General features: G+C 39.2%; 1 protein-coding gene across 1 annotated transcript in view; it reads right to left on the bottom strand.

Moving 5' to 3' along the window:
* Nucleotides 1-19,775, bottom strand: part of CSMD1 (CUB and Sushi multiple domains 1) — a 1,841,590-nt gene that overhangs the window by 204,619 nt on the left and 1,617,196 nt on the right. The window lies entirely within an intron of this gene.

The raw sequence follows: 19,775 nt of genomic DNA, 5'->3' as shown, positions 1-19,775 counted from the left end.
TCAGAGTGATGTTCTGTTTCTCTTCTGCCTCCTTTCTCTCATGCATATAACGAACTAACTAACTAGTATGTATCCATATTTATATATTTTTGACTGAGTTATGACTACATAAAAGTACATTTTGTTCGGTATGCCTTTATTATTTTAAAATACCCCTTCACAGCATGACTCCCCGGATAGAACGTCTCTCACAAAGATGGAAAACTGCATAAAATTAAGCCAAGGTGCAATGTATATAAAAGCAGATGCATCTGGTACTAGGTCAGAACCTGCATGACAATAATAATGGAGCTCCTTTTAGAATGTATAAATTGATTAATTTCTTAGATATGTCCGGAGAGTTTGGATACCCCAAGGGCAAAATTAAACGCTTTTTTGCTAATGAAGTAGGAAGGTATTTCAGAAGAAAAGCCAGGGAAGAAAGTGGCTACATTCATATTATGCATTTGTGAAACAGAATGTGAAATTAATTTCTTAACCCACAGGTTAATGAATTACTCAAGAAATTTTTTCCCTTTCTGTAAGTGATGCTAAAGGGGTGGGGTTGGGGGCAGCCATCCCAGATTATTTCCTTTTTGGAAGGATTATTTTGAACTGATTATGTTTTTAATGCCAGAAAACACAGGAGAAGCTGTGAGAGTAATGTAGAAAGTGTCTTTTGTAAAAAGAACTAAGGTTTCTGTTTGCAAGTGTATAGTTTCTCTGTTTTAGGAGCAAAGGAGGGCTAAGTGAGAGGGAAAAGTGACCCATGCAGATAGCCTTCACTCAAAGATGCAAGACAACCTATGTTCTGAGATACAAGTTTCTCCCTGCACAGTGGGATATGGTCTCTCTCAAAAAGCAACTGTCAGAACTAAGTGCTTTTTAAAGTGAATCCTTGAAAAGACAAATATACATTGACTAGGACACTGGAATTACAATGTTGGCTTCTTATAATTTACCTTTTTCAACAATATAAAAAATACTGCTTGGATTACTTATGGGAAATGACTTCTAGAAACGGAATCTAACTATCAATTGAAAGAAAAATCTCTATTGTATAAAACTACTGAAGTTTCATCACTGTGATAGGCAGCGTGGGGTTCTGACTTATAATTAGATGATGATGTGACCAACCGTCCAAAATAGTCCAGCTGACGATGATGATGTCCAGAGAAACTATGAACAGCAGCCAAATTCACTCTTGATAACATCCCAAATGGGATAACAATTACACAAATTACATAGACTCCCTGCTTATGATTTCCATTGAGCCTGCTTCCAGCAAGAATGAGGGAAACAGTCTGGGAGGTGGTGCAGTGGATAAAGCATTGGATTCTCAACCATAAGGTCCCAAGTCCAATCTCTGGTAGCACATGTACCAGACTCATGGCTGGCTCTTTCTCTCCTCCTATGTTTCTCATGAATAAATAAATAAATTCTTTTAAAATGAGGGAAATGGCTAGAAAGTCTTGGTCACATCATCATCTAATTATAAGTCAGAACCCCATGCTGCCTATCACAGTGATGAAACTTCAGAAGTTTTATAAAATAGATTTTTCTATCAAGTGATAGTTAGATTCCCTTTCCAGAAGTCATTTCCCATAAGTAATCAAAGCAGTATCCTTTTTTATATTGTTGAAAAAGGTAAATTATAAGAAGCCAACATTGTAATTCCAGTGTCCTAGTCAATGTATACTTGTCTCTCCAAGGATTAACTTTAAAAAGCACTTAGTTCTGACAGTTGCTTTTTGAGAGAAACCGTATCCCACTATACAGAGAGAAACTTGTATCTCAGAACATAGGTTGTCTTGCAGCTTTGAGTGGAAGCTGTCTGCATGGGTGTAGAAGCGATAAAGTGTGACTCAGTGAAGAGCTAGGTTGAACATTGCAGTGATTCTGCTTCAACAGACTTCTGTCAGTTTAATTTATTTCTCCAAAATAATCTGACAAAATCAGCTGAGCACTGTATCTCAGCCTTTGGAGATTCATGTTCATCCAGATTTAGTCTCTGGCACCACATATGCAGGGGCTGAGCAATATGTGCTCTCTCTCTCTCAAAAAAAAAAAAACTATCATGGAAAAATGAGAAACTACATTTGTGTCAGCACCTATACTGGAAGCAACTACCTTCCCCAATAAAACAATCTGGGGAAAATAATAAACCACTAAAAAGTAAATAGGTTATTTTTAGAAGAGATTTTGGTTGACTCCTATAATTCTAGAATAGATGCCTTTCTAGATGCTCCCATTCTTTTCACTGATGCCTTGACTTCCACTTCTCCATGACTAATGGAATTTCCTCACTTGATAAGCCTTTGGAGAGGGGAGTTACATGTCTAGTTCTCTGAGAAACAAATGCTCATCACATTGCTTTCCATACTATAGACACTCAATAAATGTTTGCATGTGTGTGTGTATGTGTGTGTGTATATGTGTGTGTGTGTGTGTTTATGTGTGTGTGTGTGCATTTTATGTAGCAGTAGGGGGCTGAACCCAGGACATATCACATGCACTTTAATAGTGAGTCTCCACCAGACAAAAATCTTTAGGAGAGATAAAGAAAAGAGAGTGGAGAGATACCACTCTACCATCCATAGGTGCTCCCATGTGGTGCTGGGGCTCAAAGCCAGGAATCATGCACATCCTATGCTCTATAGGAATGCTATCTTCCAGCCCATCAATAATTTATTTTAATCAAGTGTTGAAAGTACCTACTCTAAGGCCAGTGAAATAGCTTACTTGGATAGTGGACCCAGTTTGCCACATGCACAACAAAGGGTTAAGCCTGGTCCCCACCACAATGGAAAAAGCCTAGTTGCTGAAGTGTCTTTCCCTCTTGTTTCTCTGTCTGAAAAAGCCATCCCAAAGAATAGGACAGTTTCCAATGGAGGGGATGGGATGCGGAACTCTGGTGGTGGGAACTGTATGGAACTGTACCCCTCTTATCCTACGGTCTTGTAGATTATTAAATCAATAAAAAATTGTTATCCCAGTGGACTGAAGCCTCGGTGACAACAATAAATAAATTTTACTTAAACACAGGCATGATGCAAAACAGATATTTAATAAAAGTACTATAGTAAACTCTCCTGTGATACAAAGTATAAAGGAGAATTGCTGGGGAAATTAAAAATAGTTAAGTAGTTTGTTGTCAAGAAAATTCTACATCTCTATCAAAATGCAAGTTGGAAGGGCCAGGTGTTGTTGCACCTGGTTGAGCTCACATGTTACAATGCACAAGGACCCAGGTTTGAGTCCCCGGTCCCCACCTGCATGGGGAAAGTTTCATGAGTGATGGAGCAGTGCTGCAGGTGTCTCTCTGTCTCTCTTCCTCTCTATCCTCTCATTCCCTCTTGATTTCTGGCTGTCTCTATCCAATAAATAAATATATTTTTTAAAAGAAACAGTTGCTTAATTTAAAAATGTAAGTTGGATTAAAATGTATAAATCATTCATGAAATCATAAACTGATTTCCTTTTTAATATTATCAAATAGATACTGACAAACTTGAGGCTAAAATCTGGTTCAACACTTGGTTTTTTTATTGAAATCAGGATTATCACCAGGGCTCAATGCTGGCATTAGGAATCCACTACTTCTGACGGCCAGTTTTTCCTCTATTTTATTTGGTAAGAAAGACAAAATTGAGAGAGGAGGAGCAGATAGAGGAAAAAGAAAGATAGATACCTGAAAACCTGCTTCATAGCTTGTGAAGCTTGCCCCCTGCAGCAGAGAAAGTGGGGACTCAAACCCAGAGCCTCATGTATGGTAATATGTGCACTTCACTGGCTATACCACTACCCACCCCTCCAACCAACGCTTATGTTTTTTTTTTTTAATTTGTTTATTTTCCCTTTTGTTGATCTTGTTGTTTTTTATTTTTGTTGTTGTTGTCCTCATTGTTGTTGGATAGGACAGAGAGAAATGGAGAGAGGAGGTGATGATAGAGAGGGGGAAGAAAGACAGACACCTGCAGACCTGCTTCGCCTGTGAAGTGACTCCACTGCAGGTGGGGCAACACTTGTGTTTTATAAGACTAGCAAGCTAAGTATAGTTTTTACATCATTGAATGGCTAGAAAATATTCAATAAATTAAAGGGTACTATTTCATGACCCATGAAATTAAATTCCTGTGCTTATGAACAAAATCTTACTTGCACACAACTATGACCACTCACTTATATACTGTCTCTGGACATTTTTGAATTATAACCTTGGGGAAGGTAATTACAGATCACATGGCCTGCAAAACCCACACTACTGACTCCCTGGTTCTTTCCAGAAGTCTACCAATCCTTTCACAGATTATTATTATTTGGCATTTTTCTTAGAATGTCTCAACCAAGTAAAAAATTTTTGTCTCATTAATCCTCAAGTTCTTGACTAAATAAAATTGTCAAAATGGTTTATTATCTGGGTCCTCCCTCTGAATTCTAATCTTCATGCAATGGTCAGGTTATTGTTTTGTCTGAGAAGTGGCTCATTGGGTGTGGATCTTAACACTGAAGAGCAATATCTTTCTCAGAATCATTGACCACATTTTATAATTAAACACTGATGGTAGTCAGAGTTCTGTTACATGAACCCTGGTGCTTATATGACTGACATAGATTTAGGCAACACAGAAACGGAAGCCTTAACTCATTTAACAAATTGCATTCACTGGAGCCCAAACTCTAAAGACAGCAAGTATATCTGAATACTTCAAAGTTCCACCTAATTAAGTCGTAACACTTTTCCTTTCATTGTTGAAAATATCAGATGACTTCAATAACTGGAGATGTCAAGTCTACTGAGACAGAGCCCTCCAGAGAATATAGCTGAGACCAATTCTGGCACAGAAGGAAGGACATTCACCAAATCACCCCACATTTCAGAAATAGCACCTGGTGTAGGAGCTTTAGACAAGAAGGAAACTGAGCTTGGGACTAAGATTCATCAGAAATAACAATAACTCACACTGTATCATGACTTTAAGTACAAAAAGTAAAGCATACAAAAAGCATACGGGGGAATAAGTCAGAAGAAGACAGATAAATATAGGGTTGTTTCACCCATGTATGCAATATAAGAAATCACTGCCCCTGCGGCTACAGACAGACTATGACCCACATAGTCAGTGACTGCCACCTCTCCAGATTCAAAGGAGGTCTCGAAACTTTACATCAGGCTCAACCTGACACTGTTGACTGGCTATGGAAGAAGGGCAAACGCTAGAAGAAGAAGAAAGCAGATGAATAGAAAATAAAACATACGAACCAGTAGACATCCACCTACAAAAGAACTGTGGTTTCCAGAAGGTAAGAGCAGAAATAGGGGAAAAGGAAGGGATATAGAGAAGGGTATTAAGTGTCTTGTTTATTATTTTTGGGAAAAAATAAATAAAGTTGCCAGAGATCTGACTTAGGTGGAAAGACCTGGTATAGAGCTGAGAAGCAACTCAAGGGGAATAATCAGCACCTAAGATTGAAACTGTCTTAGAGAAAAGATGTGTTTTATTTTTATTTATTTATTTTTTAAGAGTCAAGGTGTGGATATGATAGGATCTATCATTTACATATCAAGTGTGTCCGTGTTCTAGGTTTCATTGTTGAAAGGGAGTGGAAATGCAGGAAAAACCATTAATACATTCATTGAAATGAAAGTTACCAAGCCCAAACATCAAAATCAAGTATATCTGCAAGTTTCTTCAGAGCAGATAGCAGTGTGGGTTTTCTGACTGAATAATAAACTTTTTTTTCAAAGATGTACACTATACAGTGTCAGTTTCAGTCATCTCTGGAGATCACAGCATTTCTTATGGAATTAAAAATATTTAACCCAACAAAATATGCTTCTCAGCTAGCACACTCACAATTTACCCAAGAAACTTTTTAATATTTATTTATTTGTTCCCTTTTGTTGCCCTTATTATTTTATTGTTGTAGTTATTATTGTGTTGTTATTGATGTCATTGTTGTTTGATAGAACAGAGAAAAATGGATAGAGGAGGGGAAGACAGAGGGGGAGAGAAAAATCACACCTGTAGACCTGCTTCACCTCCTGTGAAACGACTCCCATGCCGGTGTGGAGCCGGGAGCTGAACTGGGATCCTTATGCTGGTCCTTGTGCTTTGTGCCACGGGCACTTTACTTGCTGTGTTACCGCCTGCCTGACTCCCCCCAAGAAACTTTTATTCCTGCTGAAACTGTGGCCAGAGGGAAGAAAAATAAAATAAAATAAAAAGCCAAGGGTTCCTTGGAGAGATTTATTAAAGCTTTTGAAAGAATAAAAGATTTTAGTTAGCCGCTTAGTGAAAGCACAGGCCTTCAACAGATGAGCAGACAGGAAGAGTGACATTATCATATGGACGTTAAATACCTCTTATCACTTGTCACTCTGCAACAATGTCTTCTATACCACTGTAAATTGTTCTCTGAAATAGAGTTCTCTATAACAATGTTTCAGAAGTGGGGAATTTGCTTTGTTGATAGTCATATTTAACAAGAACTTAATAGCTATAAAATATGTCATAGAGTATACCAATCAAACATAACTGAATTCTATGATTAAAAAAAGTGTTCATCTAAATGAATTAATCTTTTTTTGAGTTTCTACATTGGGGAATGCGAATTTCATTAAAGCAAAATCCAGCTTAAATCCCATGAAAATGTCTCTTGCAATTAAGTGAAAATATCATAATTTAAGTGTTGGTTGATATTACAGCTATGAAACGAGGCAATAAGCCTCCCTCACACAATATTCAACTTGGATTCAGGTTCCCCTTACTTGTGTGATTATGTATGCTCTCACTGCTGCGTATTCAAGTTTTATACTAAAATTTTGATTTCCCTGTTTGTATAATGTCAGATGTTTGTTTTCAATTAATTCATTTAATTTTTTTAGAACTTATAGTTTATACGAGCTTTAGGAACCTCATAGTCAGTTTTTGTAAAAGGATATTAAGGGTGTATAATAAATGCCCCGTGTTAACAATATATACAAAGTGTTTTATACTTCTCTTTGTTCATTTATTTATTTACTTAATAAAGGGGAGGGAGACATCTGGAGCCCTATTTCTACTGCTCCTGAGGCTTCTTTCTTTCAGGGGATTGGAGGGACTGGGAGCTGAAACACGGGCGCTCTTGTATAGTAACATGTATGCTTTACTGGTTGCACCACCACTCAGCTTATATATTTCTATTTCTTATAAATGTCTTCATTTATTTGACAGCTTGAGAATTATTTTTTGAGAGAGGACTATCATGTAGTGAAAATTAGATTAGATAAAAGAATACAATTTTTAAATTTATTAAGACACTGAAACAAAGTATGATGAATGCTCACAAAAGAACTTGAATCACTGACTCTAATGAAGTTCCTATATGTGCATTGTCAGCTAAATTCTTTTCCATAAAAGAATGAAAGTGAGGGGCCAGGTGGTGGCGCTGCAGGTTAAGCGCACATGGCGCAAAGCACAAGGACCTGCGCAAAGATCTGGGTTCTAGCCACCAGCTCCCCACCTGGGGAATGGGGGGAGAAACTGACTCACAAGCAGTGAAGCAGGTCTGCAGGTGTCTTATCTTTCTCTCCCCTTCCTCTCTCCTTTTCTCTCTATCCTATCCAACAGCAACAACAACAGCAATGACAATAATAATAACAACAAGGACAACAAAAATGGGAAAAAATGGCCTGCAGGAGCAGTGGATTCATGGTGCAGGCACTGTGCCCCAACAATACCCTGGAGGCAAAAAAAAAAAAAAAAGAAAAGGAATAAAAAGAATGGAAGAGTTCAGGACAAGAATACTAATCATGAGATCATGAGTTCTACTTTCATCACGCCAGTGGTAGATATCCACAGAAACAAAACCTGTTTGCTCTTGAGATTTAAAAACCTACACTGTTGAAGGTTTCTTTAAAATTCCACTTATTCTAGTATCTTATGTGTAGGAGGATGAAGTTTGGGTGGAGGGTGAGAAGGGCTGACACCCACCTTGATATATTTGGAACTGTACTCTACTGACAATTGCTCTCTTTATATATACACACAAAATACTATTTAGCTGTTACACAAACATTAAAACTTTTAATTTATCATTAATTCTGATTGCATTTTGATCCCTTTATTTTATTTATTATTGGATAGAGTCAGAGAGAAGTTGAGAGGGGATGGGGAGACAGAGAGAGAAAGGGACAGAGAGACACCTACAGCTCTACTTTACCACTTCTGAAGTTTTCCCCCTGCAGGCAGCGACCAGAGGCTTGAACTGGAATCCTTGTGCACCAAAATTCAGGGAGTACTTAACTAGGTGCACCACCACCTGGCCCCCCTGACTGGATTTTGCATCGTCAAAACCTGGGAGAATAATTTCTGTCAGTTATACTACAAGATTGCAGTTTCTTGATTTCCAATAAAAAATCAACATAAAGCCTTAAAATCCCATCCTCCAAAGCACCTTTTCTAAATATCTTCTCAATGAGTAGTCAAATTCAATTCATTCTCAGTTTTTTAACAACTGTGGACAGTAAGACAGACTTGAAGAGAGTACAGATTTTTTTATCAGATTTTTCATTGAGGTACTGCAAATTCACCTGTTCTTTATTGATAATAAATACATGACGAACAACTTCTTTATGCTCCAGAAACCTCAGGGGGCTTCAGCAAGACAAAGATCTGGGGTAAGAGTATTCACATGATAAAGTAAAAATTACTTGCTTACTATCTTTTCCTGTTCTGGAATCAAAACTACACTATCTCAGCACCTTCCTGCCAAGCAAATGTCAGGAGAATCTTATGGCTGTCAGTGTGAATTGAGTGGTGAAACTCGGGAAGCCAAAGAGAGGGAAAATCTAATTTGAGAACTGCAGACAGAATCATTTATCATGTAATCCTTCCCTGGAGTCCATATATCTCTGGAACTGAGAATAAATAATAGTGATCCCTTATATTTGGAGAGAATTGATAAATCAAAGTGTTTTTGTGTTTCCTCCCTTGGAGGAGAGTGCTACTCCAAACTGTGACAGTAACAAGTTTCAATGCCCTATTTAACTGAATTAACACAGAATCATGGCTGAGTTTGATATGGGTGCTTATATACAGAGGTAGTAAAGATAGGGCTCATTCAGAACTAATGTTCTCACATGCAGAAATTCAGGGTTTCTTCATTGCCTATTTGAAAAAATTCTGTAGTGTTGCAATTGTGGGGTGTGCGTGAGTGCACACACACACACACACACACACACACACACACAGAATTGTATAGATATCTTGGAGACTTTTCTGTTATAGTATTATGTAGTTTGTCATAGTTCAGAAGTATCTTATAATACGCAACATAATAGGTGGATACAGAATGTGCTTATTTGGGGCCAGTTGGTGTCATACCTGTAATGAACAAGTTACAAGGTGAAAGGACCTGGGTTCTAGTACCCAGTCCCCCCCTGTAGAGGGAAAGCTTTCTAGTGGTGAAGCAGGTCTGCAGGTGTCTTTCTGTCTCTCTCCCTCTCTATAACCCCCGCCCCCTCAATTTCTGGCTGTCTCTATCCAGTAAGTAATAAAAAATGAAATAAAATGTGCTTATTATTTTATTTATAGTGGCTATATATTAAAAGTATATATAATAAAACTATGTTTATATTTCCCTAATAGTCAGGGGTTGCTAACATCTAGCCAGCTAAAATTTCTTTAAATTGCTAAATTTTGCCAACTTTATTACTCGGGTCTGCATTTCATTTTTTTTCTAAATTCTTCATCAAGAAAGTGAGTTATTAGGGAGAATGAATTTAAGTCACTTTACAATCACCAGATGGCTTAGCTCATATGTGGAATGTAGATAACTAAGGTGAACAAATTGGGAGAAAGAAAAGATAACCAAATCATCTTGTAGACATTATGAGAACTGTTTTGGTTGTGAATTAAGGGGGGCAGGTGGCATGAGACTGTGATGAAGGGTGAGGTGACTTGTACATAAAATTGTGGGTGAGAGACAATACTCCTGAAATCTCATGATCTTGTGAAGTACTGTTAATCACTAACAATTAAAACTATTAAAAGTTAAGTCACTTAAAAATTATTTGACTTATATCTATAGGCAGCTGCTCTTATAATTGCAAGCAGTCTTTAAGGACTGTATATGTTCAAAAAAGAATTATTTAAAAACTAATTATTTCAGGGAATTCATAATCTCACCAGAACCAATAACTAAAAAATTAAATTATGCATAAAATAAACACAGACATGGAAGGGGGCAATTTTGCCCAATACATCACATGTTGATAGAGTTTAAGACATAGGGAGAAGGGGTTTATTTCACATCCAAAGTCTCTGTACTGGGGAAAGGGCAGCAGTGGAGTCTTCCCCCAGAAATATATCACCTAAGGTTTCACTGATGAGTTTTCAATATGAATAGGATTTATATTAGCTAACGGTAGGTATAGGTAATATTTCAACAAGCTGGGTCTTAGAGATTTTTGTTTTTGATGTTATTTCTGGAGCTTCACTAATGTAGGCTGACTTTTTCCAGATAGAAGTCCCAATGAAAGCATAGTGGTAGTAAAATAAAACACTCTATGATCCAGCAGTCCTACTCCTGGGTATATATCCAAAAGAAATGTAAACAGTATCTTAAGATATACCTATACTTCTGTGTTCGTTACAGTATATTTGACAGGAGTCAAAATGTAAATACAACTCAGGTGTCCCCTGGCAGATGAATGGATAAAGATATGGCTCACATAATGGATTTGACCTTAAAACAGGAGGAAATCTCACCATTTGGAATATCACTTAGTGGGGTTGAGTTGACAAAGAAAAGAAAAAAAAAGAACTGTTTTTATTTCATATGTGTTGAATCAGAAAAAGGCAGATAACAAAGAATCAGTAGGATGATAGTTTTGGAGGGAGGAATGAAGGAAGGATTGAAGAGCCATTGTTCAAAGGTACACACTTCCAATTATAATGCAAATAAATGTGTGAATCTAATGTATAGGAAAAGGATTGTATCAACACTGCATCATACATTTGAGAGTTGCTAACAGACTAGAACTTAAATGTTTTTACCTCAAAAAAACAAAAAAAGTGATAAGGGAGTCAGGCAGTAGTGCAGCAGGGTTAAGCGCACGTGGAGCAAAGCGCAAGGACCAGGTTCGAGCCCTGAGCTCCTCACCTGTACAGGAGTCACTTTATAGGCAGTGAAGCAGGTCTGCAGGTGTCTTTCTCTCCCCCTCTCTGTCTTCCCCTTTTCTCTCCATTTCTCTATGTCCTATCCAAAAACAATGACATCAATAACAACAATAATAACTACAACAACAATAAAAAACAAAGGAAACAAAAGGGAAAATAAATATAAAAAATTTTTTAAAAAAGAAAGAAAAAGAAGTGATATTATGCCAAGAGATGAACGTCTTCCAGAAATGTGTCATTCCCATGCCTGTTGCTATCCTTTCCTTCAGGTTATCAATCCTGTTTGTATTAGACAAAGTAAATCATGGCTAAAATCCCAACATTTCATGGACTGAAGGAATTAGAACTTCAACCAAGCCAGCATCTGAGTCCCAACTAACTCAGAACATATTCCTCTCTCTGTGTCATGAGCCAGCTTCAGGTCCTCAAAGCTGCAAGGTACTCTCTGTCCTTGAGCTAACTGTCTACCATCTATGTGTATCAGTGGACAATAATCAACATTTACATTCAGTTCTCTATTAGTCCAAAAAGGAAGGTTCTGGATAAGAAGAGGTCATGGTTATGGCTGTATTTGACCCTGGAAACTGGATTTGATGGCTGATATTCTCCCACAAAGCCAGCCATATTGAGGATGTTATAATGCTGTTCTCCTTGAAAATAACACCAAATACCTTTAGACAATAATATACATAGTGAATTTTCATTTGGTGAAGTTAGCTGAGGAAGCATGTCTTGTGTTTGTACAGGAGTCACTATGACCTGAGAAGTCAGTGCATGAGGTCTACAGTTGTTCAGTCCTCAGTGGAGAATCCACTCTTCCCATCTGAGGCTCCGCTGAGGCTTGTTTAACCCCTAAGTCAAGGTCAGTTTCCTGCATTGAACTCCACTGCCATGTATTTTCTACACGATTAAGTAGCAATTAGGTGCTAATGAAGAATATGAGGCTGATTACAGTGGACATAATTGCAGTGGTCAGTCAATGCTCTCGGGTGGAAATACTGTTGAGCAGAACTGGAGGAGCTATGACAGGATTGTGGAGTGGGGAACATCCCAGGTTCAGTGGCTAAGGAAAATAGTTCATTTCACTGTAGACCAGGGGTGTACAGACAACAAGTGACAGCCTGGGGCACAACACCTCAACCATTCATGTTCAATAAAAGTGTTATTTTGTTGGTTTTTACTGAAATTACCAAAAGGTTTCAAATGATAAACTGAATTATGCTCATTTGAAAAATCGGTATGGGAGTCTAGGAGGTGGTTTAGCAGGTAGGATGCATACCTTACCAGTGTCAGACCCTGGTTTGATGCCCAGCACTTTCATGGCAATTAAAAAAAAATAAATAACTGTGTCCATGGGAACTTATCCACAGTGAATAGGAACAGTGCTATACTAGTTCAACCTTAATCTCTCTCCCTCTCCCTCTCCCTCTCCCTCTCCCTCTCCCTCTCCCTCTCCCTCTCCCTCTCCCTCTCCCTCTCCCTCTCCCTCTCCCTCTCCCTCTCCCTCTCCCTCTCTCTCCCTCCTCTCATTCTCTGTTTCTAAAGGAATACCGAATTTAAAAAAAAAATGGGCCAGGTGACAGCTCAGTGGTATTATGCAGGCACAAGGTTCTAGGTTCATTACCCAGAACTTTGTTTTAAAATTAAAAATAGTAAAGTTGTGGGACACAATGGAATACTGTGTAGCTGTTTAGAATGATGAGGTCATCTTCTTTGCAATACCTTGGTCAAAGTTTGAAGGTATTATGTTGAGGGAGAAATAGGTGGAACTTAAGAATAAAGCACAGTAAGGGGAAAATGTAAGGTGAAATTAGGACTGAGTGGGGTGTATTATTCCAAAGCAAAAGACTCTAAGGAAGGAGGGTGAGAGATGGGATGAAGAGAAACTAGGGTCCTGATGCATCTCCTATACATCTATCATGGGGAGATGACAGGTTTTGACTATGTCAAAGATTATACTGTAAACCATTAAACTCCCAATAAAAATTTTAAAAGATATTAATATCTTGCAAGTGAAGCTTTTCTGCTTACTTTCTAACTGGTACAAAACTACAGGTCATCAATAAAAAATAAATATATCATATGAAAACTTAACTTAGGGGCACTGGGCGGTACCACAGCGGGTTAAGTGCACATGGCGTGAAGCACAGGGACCAGCTGAGGGGTTCCGGTTCAAGCCTCCGGCTCCCCACCTGCAGGGGGTGGTCACTTTACAGGCAGTGAAGCAGGTCTGCAGGTGTCTATCTTTCTCTTCCTCTCTCTGCCTTCTGATCCTCTCTCCATTTCTCTCTGTCCTATCCAACAATGATGACATCAATAACAACAATAATAACTACAACAATAAACAACAAGGGCAACAAAAGAGGGGAAAATAGCCTCTAGGAGCAGTGGATTCATGGTGCAGGCACCGTGCTCCAGCGATGATCCTGGAGGCAAAAAAAACAAACAAACAAAAAAAAAACTTAAAAAATCAACAAATGTGTATAGCTTTTACTACATTTGCATGATGTGGCCTCAATCAGCCAAAGCAAGACTATACTGGCCAATGTTTCTAGTAATAAGTGAGATGTGGAGCTCATTTATCTTAATTTTCTATCCCAGAGAAGTGAAACAAAATACACAGGTAAAATTATTAAACTGGGACATATATATATGTTAAATTTTTTAATTAGAATTTTTTTATAAAACTATACTCTATTTCAAAACAGATTTTTTTTTTTAGAAGATGGCTTGGCATTTGTCACACAGTCAAAATTATCCTGATGGTTTTAAGATTTATATGACATAAAAAGTTTCAAGCATATTTTCTTGGAAAACATTTTTGAGTCATTGCTTACATAGCAGATCTAGGAATACAAAGACATTCTGCCTTCAAACACCTTCATCCAGCAAGCTGCATATAAAATGCTCTCACACAGGCCTGAGAAGCAGCATAGAGGGAGTGTGAGTACTGAATCTGGGGATCATTCCTGGCAAAAGGATTGAGTTTGATAAGGGTTCTTAAGAGACGGCAGGAGCACACTAGAGCCCATTAAACTAGCAAAGAGGCATTTGTCATGACCAGGATGAAAGGTGACACATGCCAGTTAGAGGGGTATAGCAAGGAGGAGGTATCAGCTGGAGTTGGGGGTAGTGACAGAGAATGCAGAAGGAACTGGACGAGAGTCAATAGAGAGCGAGTTTGGACTGATGATTTTATACTTTTCTGTTTGACAAAAGGGAGAACTGGAGTCTCTGTGATACAGGAAGTCAAAGAGTTCTACCAAAGAGAAGAGGACATCTGAACTGTTTCATTAGATATGCATCCCGTTCGTTCTCTACGCAGATGAGATAGCTGATGGTCAGACAGAGTGAGCCTGATAACAGTCTAATTTTAGCCCAGTTTGATAGGGTGCAGGCTACAAGAGTTGAGAGGATTGTGATTTATTTTCACTATAAACCCTAGTAAGCTTACCAATAGATTATTTGTGTATAGAAGGATACAGAGACTTATAAAACATAGCTTTAAAAGATATGTCCCAGGCAGTGAATAAGTCATGTAGGTAGCAAGCCCCAGTGATAACTTTCATGGCAATTAAAAATTAATAAATAAATAAGGACCGGCATAAGGATCCTGGTTCGAACCCTGGCTCCCCACCTGCAGGGGAGTCGCTCACAGGTGGTGAAGCAGGTCTGCAGGTGTCTATCTTTCTCTCCTCCTCTCTGTCTTCCCCTCCTCTCTCCATTTCTCTCTGTCCTATCCAACAACGACAACAACAATAACTACAACAATAAAAAAAACAAGGGCAACAAAAGGGAATAAATAAATAAAACAAAAAATAAATAAATAACTGTGTCCTCTGGGCTGGGTGGTGGTACACCTGGTAGAGTGCACACATTACAGTGTGTAAGAACCCAGGTTCATGCTTCCAGTTCCCACCTGCAAAGGGTGGGGAGATCTTCATGAGTGGTAAGCAGTGTCTCTCTGTGTGTAGTTCTCTCTCTCTCTTTCTCACTCTCTCTCTACCTCTCCTTCCCCCCCTTGTGTGTGTATGTGTTTCCCTCTCAATTCCTCTATCTCTATTCAAAATAAATAAATAAATAGTGTAAAATCTGTGTCCCAAGCAACTAGCATGTAGCACTGACATTTACCAATATGAGAAAGATTTCAAGGATACCAGGTTTGGAGAAGGAGTGGATTAGAAGGACTGTGGTCTGGTCCCATGTGTTGTCTGTTCTGTATGTCTACTCACAGTGAAGAGTGCTACTCAGCAGCATTTGATGCTCAGGGAAGAGGAACCAGGAGGTTATTCTAGAGACTAGGAGTCAAATTTAGGGAATGAAAGTCAATAGAGAGGAAAGAGACACAAAGATGAGCCCTGGAAGCTTGCAACCCTTACAGTTTAATGGAGAAAAGGTAAGAACCAGCAAAGGGTGCTCTATAGAGTGGACTCTGGAATACAGAGAATCAAGAGAGAATGAGAAGATAGAAAGCAATTAAAGAAGGTTTTTTTTTTCCTCCAGGGTTATTGTTGGGCTCAGTGCCTGCACCACGAATCCACCGCTCCTGGGGGCCATCTTTTCCCCCTTTTGTTGCCCTTGTTGTTGTAGCCTCGTTGGGTTATTATTATTGCCATTGTTGATGTTGTTCGTTGTTGGATAGGACAGAGAGAAATGGAGAGAGGAGGGGAAGACAGAGAGGGGGAGAGAAAGATAGACACCTGCAGACCTGCTTCACCGCCTGTGAAGTGACTCCCCTGCAGGTGGGGAGCCGGGGGCTCAAACCAGGATCCTTATGCCAGTCCCTGCGCTTTGCGCCACATGCGCTTAACCCACTGCGCCACCGCCCGATCCCCTAAAGAAGGAATTTTAAGAACAAATAAAGAGAAAAATAAAATTATGGCACTTGGAGTGCAGTTGTGTAACAGAGAAGTAGAGCAGCAACCAATATTAAAGTCCTAGAAATCTCCCGCACACCATAAGCCAGAGCTGATCAGTGCTTTGGTAAAGATAGAAAGGACTGGGTGAAGTAGGGACTCTATAGTGGAGATGTGAGGTTCCTGCTGTCTTAGGGTTCAAAAAGACAATCGATAGTTAATGTTATCATCACATTATTTGTTAATTGGGTTAACTTTGAAAAGTCCTTTTGTTATGGTTTCCTGTACAATATCCAGTATCTTGTATATAGCTGTGCTATTGGATGCTTCTAATCTACTTGGTCTAGGCTTTTGAGAGAGTCCACATATCAAATACACAGCCTATATATTAAAAGGATTCAGTTTGTGTTTTGAGAAACTTTGAGACATACAATTGATTTCCCCCCTCTCATATTAATTAACTACTGATTTATATGTCTACATTTTGCTAGGAGTGTACATAAACACCATTCCCACCACCAAAGGACTGTGACCCATCCCTCCCGCCTACTCCCACCCCCCACTGGCCCAGGAAGTTGCATGTCTACCCCTCACCACTGGGTTTTTACTTTGGTGCCCTACTTAAAATTTGATCAGGTCCTGCTTTTAGTTTCCCTTTCAGATCTTCTTACTCAACTTCTGTTGATGAGTGGGATCATCCCATACTCATCTTTATCTTTCTGACTTAGTTCACTTAACATAATTCCTTCTAGCTCTGTCCAAGATGGGTCAGAGAAGGTGGGTTCATTGTTTTTGATAGCTGCCTAGTATTCCATTGTGTATATATACCACAGCTTTCTCAGCCACTCATCTGTTGGGCACCTGGGTTGCTTCCAGGTTTTAGCTATTATGAATTGTGCTGCTATGAACATAGGAGTACACACCTCTTTTTGGTTGGGTGTTATGGAGTCCTTGGGGTATAACCCCAGGAGAGGAATTACTGGATCATATGGAAGGTCCATGTCTAGCCTTCTGAGAGTTTTCCAGACTGCTCTCCACAGAGGCTGTACCAATTTACATTCCCACCAGCAATGTAAAAGGGTTCCTCTGTCCCCACAACCTCTCCAGCATTTGTTGCTGCTGTCCTCTTGGATAGGGCCCACTTTCCCATATGCATCTCCCAATCCAAACCAAATAATATTGCATCCGCCGATCACAACCTAACCAACACAATGATTGTCACTTCAACATGCTTCACCTCAGACTGTGTCCAGAGACTTCACGTGTGGAATGACAACCCTTCAGCTTCATTACTCGGGTGAGACCTTTCCTTTTATAGTACACTCTAATTTCATCTCAGGTAGTTCACTTTCTAACAAAGTCCCATAACCTAGGTATACACCAGTTTCTGTGAGAGAGAGCTTATCTGCACACCTATCCATAAACTACTGCAAAATATATACCTGAAAGCAGAAGTATACTAGAGTTTGCAGTGAGTACCTCCCTAAAACTTCCTCTCCACTATTCCAAGCTTGGGATCCATGATTGCTCAACAAATTGTTTGGCTTCGTATGTTAACTCTCTTTTCAATCACCAGGTTCCAGATGCCACCAGGATGCTGGCTAGGCTTCCCTGGATTGAAGACCCCACCAATGTGTCCTGGAGCTCAGCTTCCCAGAGACACACCTTACTAGGGAAAGAGAGAGGCAGACTGGGAGTATGGACCGACCAGTCAACGCCCATGTTCAGCGGGGAAGCAATTACAGAAGCCAGACCTTCTACCTTCTGCAACGACCCTGGGTCCATGCTCCCAGAGGGCTAGAGAATGGGAAAGCTATCATGGGAGGGGATGGGTTATGGAGATTGGGTGGTGGGAATTGTGTGGAGTTGTACCCCTCCTACCTTATGTTTTTGTTCATTAATCCTTTCTTAAATAAAAAATTAAAAATAAAAAAATAAAAGATAGAAAGAAAGAGAGAGAAAGAGAGAAGGAAAGAAAGAAAGAAAGAAAGAAAGAAAGAAAGAAAGAAAGAAAGAAAGAAAGAGGAAGGAAGGAAGGAAGGAAGGAAGGAAGGAAGGATGGAAGACAGAAAGAAAGAAATCCTAGGGTCTAAGTTCACTGGAAAAGATGACCATTCAAATGTCTCTTAGACTACAAATCCTCAAGTATTTCCATCCAATAATTCATTCTTATAATAATATTCATTCAATGGAATACTATTGAATAAATGTCATCTCTGCTTTGTACCTACAGTCCTGTTGGAATTCTCAATTATGGGAGGTAAAGAATTCTTTAAAGTTTCATTTTTTATTACATTTTGAAATCACAGGAGACCAATAATACTTAAAACTCAAACATGGGATTTGCCTGTGAATGAGGGCACAGCCAAACTTACGTCTACGGTATCTCTTTGTAGTCTATTTTAGTCTGATAAAAAGAATTAAGCAGGCTTTTTCTTCGTCCCTCCTACAGCATATAACATGGATACAAGTCCTCTTGTTTGAACCCACAGAATATCCTCCACCAAAGTTACTCAGATGTCAGGTGTGGACTCTGGGGGATGACATGTCAGTGCTGGTTTATCACTGTAACCAGTTTCCCATCTGATGGAGCACAAAGAGTGTGGGGTGGATTTGTAGGTTAGGGGGTCCACAAAGCATAGAGGATATCTCCGTACCTTTGCTTCATTTCTTTGTGAACCTAAAAAAAAATCTCTCATATGCAGAAAAGCATAGAACAGACAGCAAAGGAGAAGAAACATAACTTCATAGTCTTACCAACATTTTGTTTTGCCAACTAAGGAAAATGACACATCTATCACCTAATCTCACCACTATAGCCGATGGTAGAGGACATTTTTATCTAATAAAAAGCACAAGTAATACAATCTTGGAATAGAAATATATTTTCTGAGGCAGATTACTGGAGCAAACTTATGTTAAATATTTGTGCCCTTATCCTGGGGAAAGTTTTACCACACAGAGACACCATTTACCAAGTACCAGTTTGCACATTTAGGCCTTCAAACATAGGGAGACCAGAGGTTAAAAAAAATTTGCACACTATGACCTCAATTTTATTAGCAACCTGTGAAAGTATTCAATTGACCTAAGTCCATTACCCTATATAAATCCACAATGTGACTTATAGTGCTCTGACTAGAGAGAAATAAGAGTCTGAATGTGTTCTTGTGCAAATGTCGCCTGCTTTATGAGGAAGGCTGACCCTACCAGATGATCTGGTGTGATCTGAAGGATGCTGAAGATTGAATGGCCAAACACACATAAATAAATAAATAAATAAATAAATAAATAAATAAATAAATAAATAAATAAAATAAACCCCACTTTTTTCTCTCTAAAAAAATAGTCTTTAAAAATGAGCTGGGGGAGTCGGGCTGTAGCACAGCGGGTTAAGCGCAGGTGGCGCAAAGCACAAGGACCGGCATAAGGATCCCGGTTCGAACCCCGGCTCCCCACCTGCAGGGGGAGTCGCTTCACAGGCGGTGAAGCAGGTCTGCAGGTGTCTATCTTTCTCTCCTCCTCTCTATCTTCCCCTCCTCTCTCCATTTCTCTCTGTCCTATCCAACAACGACAACAATAATAACTACAACAATAAAAAACAATCAGGGCAACAAAAGGGAATAAATAAATAAAATAAAAATTAAAAAAAGATAATAAAAAAAATTTTTAAAAATGAGCTGGGGAGGGAATCAGGCGGTAGCCCAGTGGGTTAAGCACATGTGGCGCAAAGCACAAGGACCAGAGCCCCCGGCTCCCCACGTGCAGTGGAGTC

This window comes from Erinaceus europaeus, chromosome 2 (genome assembly GCF_950295315.1).
Source record: "Erinaceus europaeus chromosome 2, mEriEur2.1, whole genome shotgun sequence".
Lineage (NCBI taxonomy): Eukaryota > Metazoa > Chordata > Mammalia > Eulipotyphla > Erinaceidae > Erinaceus > Erinaceus europaeus.
This window is presented reverse-complemented; position numbering and strand designations above follow the sequence as displayed.